At 39.3% G+C, this 7,155-nt stretch overlaps 1 pseudogene; it reads left to right on the top strand.

Moving 5' to 3' along the window:
• Positions 1-5,271: 5,271 nt before the first annotated feature.
• Positions 5,272-6,817, top strand: LOC103657020 (annotated as a pseudogene).
• The last annotated feature ends 338 nt before the right edge of the window (positions 6,818-7,155 follow it).

The following is a 7,155-nucleotide window of genomic DNA, read 5'->3' as shown; positions in this document are numbered from 1 at the left end:
TGAAATACTTCCAAACTCATTTTACAAAGCCAGCATTACCCTGATACCAAAAACAAAGACACTATCCAAAAAAAAGACCAATATCCTTGATGAACATAGATGTAAAAATTCTCAACAAAATATTAGCAACCTGGGGGCGCCTGGGTGGCACAGCGGTTAAGCGTCTGCCTTCGGCTCAGGGCGTGATCCCAGCATTATGGGATCGAGCCCCACATCAGGCTCCTCTGCTATGAGCCTGCTTCTTCCTCTCCCACTCCCCCTGCTTGTCTCTCTCTCACTGGCTGTCTCTCTGTCAAATAAATAAAATCTTTAAAAAAAAATATTAGCAACCTGAATTCAACAATGTATTAAAAGGATCATACACCATGGCCAAGTGGGATTTATTCCAGGGATGAAAGAATGGTTTAACATCTGCAAATTAATTGATCTGATACACCATGTTAACAAAATGAAAGATAAAAATCATATGAACATCTCAATAGATAGATACAGGAAAAGCATGTGACAAAATTCAACATCAATTATAACAAAAATTCTCAAAAAAGTGGATATAGAATGAATGTACCTCAACAGAATAAAGGCCATATATGACAAACCCACAACTAACATTAAACTCAATGGTGAAGAGCTGAAAGCTTTTACTCTAAGATCAGGAACAAGACAAGGATGCCCACTCTCACCAGTTTTATTCAACATAGTACTGAAGTCCTAACTACAGCAATTAGGCAAGCAAAAGACATAAAAGTCATCTAAATTGGAATGAAGAAGTAAAACTGTGACTATTTCCAGATGACATGATAATATATAGAGAAAACGCAAAAGACTCTACAAAAGAAAAGATTAGGACTAATAAATTCAGTAAAGTTGTGAGATACAAAATTAATATGTAGAAATATGCTGCATTTCTATACACTAATAATGAACTATCAAAAAGAGAAATTAAGAAAATAATCCCATTTACAATTGTATCAAAAAATAAATGCCTAGGAATAAATTTAACCAAGGAGATGGAAGACCCGTACTTTGAAAACTATAAGACATTGATGAAAGAAATTGAAAACAACACAAATAAATGAAAAGATATACCATGTTCATAGATTAGAAGAACTGATATTGTTAAAAATGTCCATACTATTCAAAGCAACCTATAGATTCAATGCAATTCCTATTGAAATACTAATGGCATTCTTCACAGAACTAGAACAAATAATCCTAAAATTTGTATGGAACCACAAAAGACCCTGAATAGCCAAAGAAATCTTGAGAAAGAACAAAGGTGGAGATATCCCACTCCCTGATTTCAAACTATACTACAAAGTTATAGTAATCAAAACAGTGCGGTACTGGCACAAAAACAAGCCATAGATCGATGGATCAGAATAGAGACCCCAGAAATAAATCCACACTTAAATGGTCAATTAATCTATGACAAATGAGGCAAGAACATACAGTGCAAGGGGTTCAGGGGAATGGTCTCTTCAACAAATGGCATTGGGAAAACTGGACTGTTACATCCAAAAGAATGAAACTAGACCACTTTCTTACACCATATACTAAAATAAACTCAAAGATGTAACTTATATGTAAGACCTGTAACCATAAAACTCCTAGAAGAAAACACACAGTAAGCTCTTTGACATCAGTCTAAGCAATATTTTCTGGATGTTTCTTCATGTAAGGGCAACAAAAGCAAAAATAAACAAATGGGACTATATCAAACTAAAAAGCTTTTGCACAGTGAAGGAAACCATCAACAAAATGAAAAACCAACCTACTAAATGGGAAAAGATACTTGGAAATGATATATCCAAGAAGGAGTTGATATTCAAAATATACAAAGAACTCATACAACTCAATGCAAAAAACAAACAACCTGATAAAAAATGGGTGGAGGACCTGAATAGACATTCTTCCAGAGAAGACATCCAGATGGCCAACCCACACATCAAAAGATCGTCAACATCACTCATCATCAGGGGAATGCAAATCAAATCCACAATAAGATACCACATCACACCTGTCAGAATGGCTAGTATCATAAAGACAAGCAATAAATAGCAAGTGTTGGTAAGGATGTGGAGAAAAGGGAACTCTCATGCACTATTGGTAGTAATATTAAATTAATGTAAATTTGTGCCGCCACTATGAAAAACAGTGTGAAGTTTCCTCAAAAAATTTAAAAAACCAGAATTACCATACAATTACAGAAAAAAGAATTACCACACAATCCAACAATTCCACTTCTGGGTATTTATCCAAAGAAAACAAAAACACTAAGTTGGAAAGATATATGTACCCCCAAGTTAATTGCAGCATTATTTACAATAGCCAAGATATGGAAGCATCTAAGTGTCCATCGATGGATAAATGGCTAAAGAAGATGTGGTATATGGAATGGAATATTACTCAACTGTGAAAAAAAGAGAAATCTTGCTATTTGCGACAACATGATGGACCTGCAGGGTAGTATGCTATGTGAAATAAGTCAGACAGAAAATGACAAATACCATATGATTTCACTTATATGTAGAATCCAAAAACAAAACGAACAAAACAGAAAAAAATTTGTAGATACAGAGAACAAACTGGTGGTTGCCATAGGGTGGGGGGGGAGAGAAATAGATGAAAGAGATTAAGAATTGTGTACAAACTTCCAGTTATAAAATAAGTCAAAGGAATGTAATGTACAGTACTGAGAATATAATCAATAATATTATAATAACTTCGGTGACAGAAGGTAACTAAACTTACTGTGGTGAACATTTCATAATATATAAAAATATTGAATCACTATCTTGTACACCTAAAATCAATATAATATTGTATGTCAATTATAATTCAATTAAAAAACATTAAAACTAAATTATCTAAAAATAAATATAATGGAAGATATGCAAGGCCTACAGTAAATGTTAAAAAATTGAAAAATTGAAGGCATAAATAAATGAAGAAATATATCCTTTCATGGATTGGAAGACTGTATTGTTAGCCTGTCAATTCTCCCCCAAATGAATCTATAGATTCAATACAATCCAATAATAATCCCAGCCTGCTTTTTAAAATATAAGTCGACAGGATAATTCTAAAATTTATACAGAAAGGCTTAGAGTAGCCCTGACAATCTTGAAGAAAAAGGAGGAGGACTTAACACCACTTTATTTCGAGATTTATTCTAAAGTTACACTAATAAAGCCAGTATGGTAAAGACCTAAGGATAAACAAGTGTATCGATGGAATAAACCATATAACAATGAATATGTCCTGGTAGCAACCAAACAGAACCAATACTGGCTACAGAGTTGTGCAATGTCCTGTAGGTCCCCTGCACTGTCTGGTGAAAACTCTTTCGTTGCTGGGTTTTGAGGAGGCCCAGAGTAGTTGGTGAGGAGCTAAGCTGGACAGAGTTGGGGGGGTGGGGGAGCACTGGACTGCCTGCCTAAGAGCTGCAGGGTCTCCAAGGAGACCAGCCAGGGTAGAGTGAACATGGCCAGAGAAGTCGGGAAGAGGTGAGAGTAGACTGGCCAGATAGAGCACATAAAAATACAGGACACTGGGCTACCTGGCTGGCTCAGTTGGTAGAGCGTGCGACTCTTAATCTTGGGATTGTAAGTTTGAGTCCCACGTTGGGGGTAGAGATTACTTAAAAAAAACCAAAATCTTAAAAAAAAATACAGGATGCCTGGTAAAACTTGAAATTCAGATAATTAGTGTAAGTACATACCATAAAATATTTGGGACATACTTCTACTAAAAATTACCTGCTGTTTACCAGAAATTCAAACTTAAATTTGCATCCTATATTTTATCTGGCAACCTCAGCAGGGGGCAGTGGAATGGACTCAGGAAAGAAGGGCCAGGAAACGAGAGGCAAGGGAAGAGGGGAACTGGGAGGTCAGCTTGGAGAGAGTTGGAACCTGGAGGAAAGCAAAGAGAAAGAGATAGGGGACGTAGGGAGAGTGAGGGACTCTATGATGGGAGAGAGGTGGAAGCACAGAAAAAGGGCAGGCAATGGAGATCCTTGGAAAAGGCAGAGAAGTTTGGAATACAGAGGGATATTTGTACATTCAGAAGGCTGTGGATAGAAATGGAGGAATCCAGGGGCCTGGGGAGACACTTCTGAGTGTTCTTGCTGGCATGCACCTGAGATCTTCTGGTCCCTCCCCACACCAGGGCAGACTGTGGGTGGGTGTATACACCGGTGTGGCCAGAACATGGCCAAGTCCTCTCTGAAGTTCAGCCATATCTCCTACAATGAGAACCTATTCCTGGAGACCCCCGTCTCTTTAGTTCTCAGAAACCTGGAAGATCAAAGAAGGCAGGGCTCCCAGAGTGCAGCAACTCCTGCCCTTCCCCCCAGCTGAAGGGAGCAAAAGAACTCAGGGAAGAGGAAAGTTTCTCTTAAGGACACACAGTAAATGCAGGGTAGAGCCTGGTCTCTTGTCCCACACCTGCTCACCTTCCAACAATTCCTCCCACTTTGATTGCCTACCCCTGACCTCAAACACCCCTTTAGATGGTCCTAAAATTTGCTCTTATCTAATCCCCAAGTCCTGCTACTCCTGGCTGTGGATCTCTTCCGAGAAGTTTCTGATTGTCTTCCACTTTGTTATGAAACAATCCTCCTCCCACACCTGCCACATCTGTGTGTGGCTTTCCACAGTCACCATATACAGTTGTTCATGTTGGACACTGCACAAGAGCACTATACCTAGGGAGGTGCCATTCATGTCACAGACATCTTTATTATTTTGAAAAATTTTGTAAATATTTGTGTATTGTGTTATTCTTTTGCCAACTGCAAAGTAAATTATTTATAATTTATTGCAATCATGTTCCAGCAGATGGCAGCAAAGTGTCTTGGTCTAACGTGGTTGGTAGCTACCATTCCTCTTCCACTTACAGAGAAATCAGTTTGGAAATCTAAGGACACATGTAATCTGAATTTATTATGGTGATCATTTTGCAACATATACAAATATTGCATCATTATGTTTTACACCTGCAACTAATATAATGTATGTCAATTATACCTCAAAAAAAGAACAAAAATAAATTAAAACAAATTTTTAAAAATACTCACAAAAGAGAAAGAAAATGGGAAGACCTTATTGATCTCATATTATCTAAAATAGCCTGTGCTTCTGAACAAGGATTTGCTTTTCACTTGATGTGCATGGCATCTTTAAAATAAAAAAAAATCCCCTTTCTTCCACAATGGGTTTGCCCCCAGAACACAGGTGTCATGAAAACCACCACTAAATTTAAACTGAAATGGGAAAGGAAAAGACTCTTATCAACATCAGTGTCATTGGACACCTGGATTCGAGCAAGTCTATCACTACTGGTCATCTGATCTACAAATGTGGTAGGATCAACAAAAGAACTATTGAAAATTTTGTAAAGGAGGCTGCTGGGATGGGAAAGGGCTCCTTCAAGTATGCCTACGTCTTGGATAAACTGAAAGCTGAATGTGAATGCGAACCACTGGTATCTCCCTGTGGAAATTCCAGACCAGAAAGTAATGTGTGATCATCACTGATGCCCCAGGACAATGAGACTTTATCCAAAACATGATTACAGATATATCTCAGGCTGACTGTGCTGTCCTGATTGTTGCTGCTGGTAATGGTGAATTTGAAGCAGGTGTTTCCAAGAATGGCCAGACCCATGAGTATGCCGTTCTGGCTTACACGCTGGGTTTGAATCTACTAATAGTCGGTGTTAACAAAATGGATTCCACTGAGCCACCCCACAGCCAGAAGAGATACAAGGAAATCATTAAGGAAGTCAGCACCTATATTAAGAAAATTAGCTACAACCTCAACACAGTAGCATTTGTGCCAAATTCTGATTGGAATGGTGACAATGTGCTGGAGCCAAGTGCTAAGTGGCTCAAGGGATGGAAAGTCACCCATAAAGATGGCAATGCCATTGAAACCATGCTGCTCGAAGCTCTGGATTGCATTCTGCCTCAACTCCTCCAACTGACAAGCCCTTTTATCTGCCCCTCCAGGACATCTACAAAATTGGTGGTATTGGTACTGTCCCTGTGGGCCAAATGCAGACCAGTGTTCTTAAACCCAACATTGTGGTCACCTTTGCTCCAGTCACTGTTACAAATGAAGTCAAGTGCATTAAAATGCACCATGAAGCTTTGAGTGAGGCTCTTTCTGGGAACAATGTGGGCTTCAATGTCAGTAACATATCTGTCAAAGATGTTCGTAGTGGCCTTGTGGCTGGTGGCAGCAAAAATGACCCGCCAACGGAAGCAGCTGGCTTCACAGCTCAGGTGATTATCCTGAACCATCCAGGCCCATCAGTGCTGGATATGCACCTGTGCTGGATTGTCACACAGTTCACATTGCTCGCAAATTTGTTGAGTTGAAGAAGAAGACTGATCGTCGTTCTGGGAAAAAGCTGGAAAATGGTCCCAAGTTCTTGAAATCTGGTGATGCTGCCATCGCTGACACGGTTCCTGGCAAGCCTGTGCTTGTTGAGAGCTTCTCTGACTATCCTTCTCTGGGCCGTTTTGCTGTTCATGACATGAGGTAGACTGTTCTGCGGGTGTCATCAAAGCAGTGGCCAAGAAGGCAGCTGGCGCCGGTAAGGTCATCGAGTCTGCCCAGAAAGCTCAGAAGGCTAAATGAATATTATCCCCAATACCTGCCACCCCCGTCTTAATCAGTGGTAGAAGAACGGTCTCAGGACTGTTTGTGTCAGTTGGCCATTTAAGTTTAATAGCAGAAGACTGGTAAATGATAACAATGCATCGTAAAACCTTCAGAAGGAAAGGAGAATGTTTTGAGGGCCATTTGATTTTTTGTGTGTATGACAGTTTTAAGTCATTAGGGTTTTTTAAAGATTTATTTATTTATTTTAGAGAAGGGGGAGGGACCGAGAGAGAGGGAAAAGGGGAGGAGCAGATTCCCCTCTGAGCGTAGAGCCCGTTTAGGAGCTCAATCTCACAACCCTGAGATCACCACCCCAGCGGAAATAAAGAGTCAGAGGCACCCCTTAAGTTATTAGTTTTTTAAATCAGTACTTTTTTTATGAAGCAATTTTTATTTTTTAAAAGATTTTATTTTTTTATTTGAGAGAGAGAGAACACAAGTGGGAGGGGGAGAGGGAGAGGGAGACTCTCCTTGCTGAGGGCAG

Source organism: Ursus maritimus, unplaced genomic scaffold (assembly GCF_017311325.1).
Source record: "Ursus maritimus isolate PB19 unplaced genomic scaffold, ASM1731132v1 scaffold_19, whole genome shotgun sequence".
NCBI lineage: Eukaryota > Metazoa > Chordata > Mammalia > Carnivora > Ursidae > Ursus > Ursus maritimus.
Note: the sequence above shows the minus strand (reverse complement) of the source record. Positions and strands in the feature narration are given on the sequence as shown.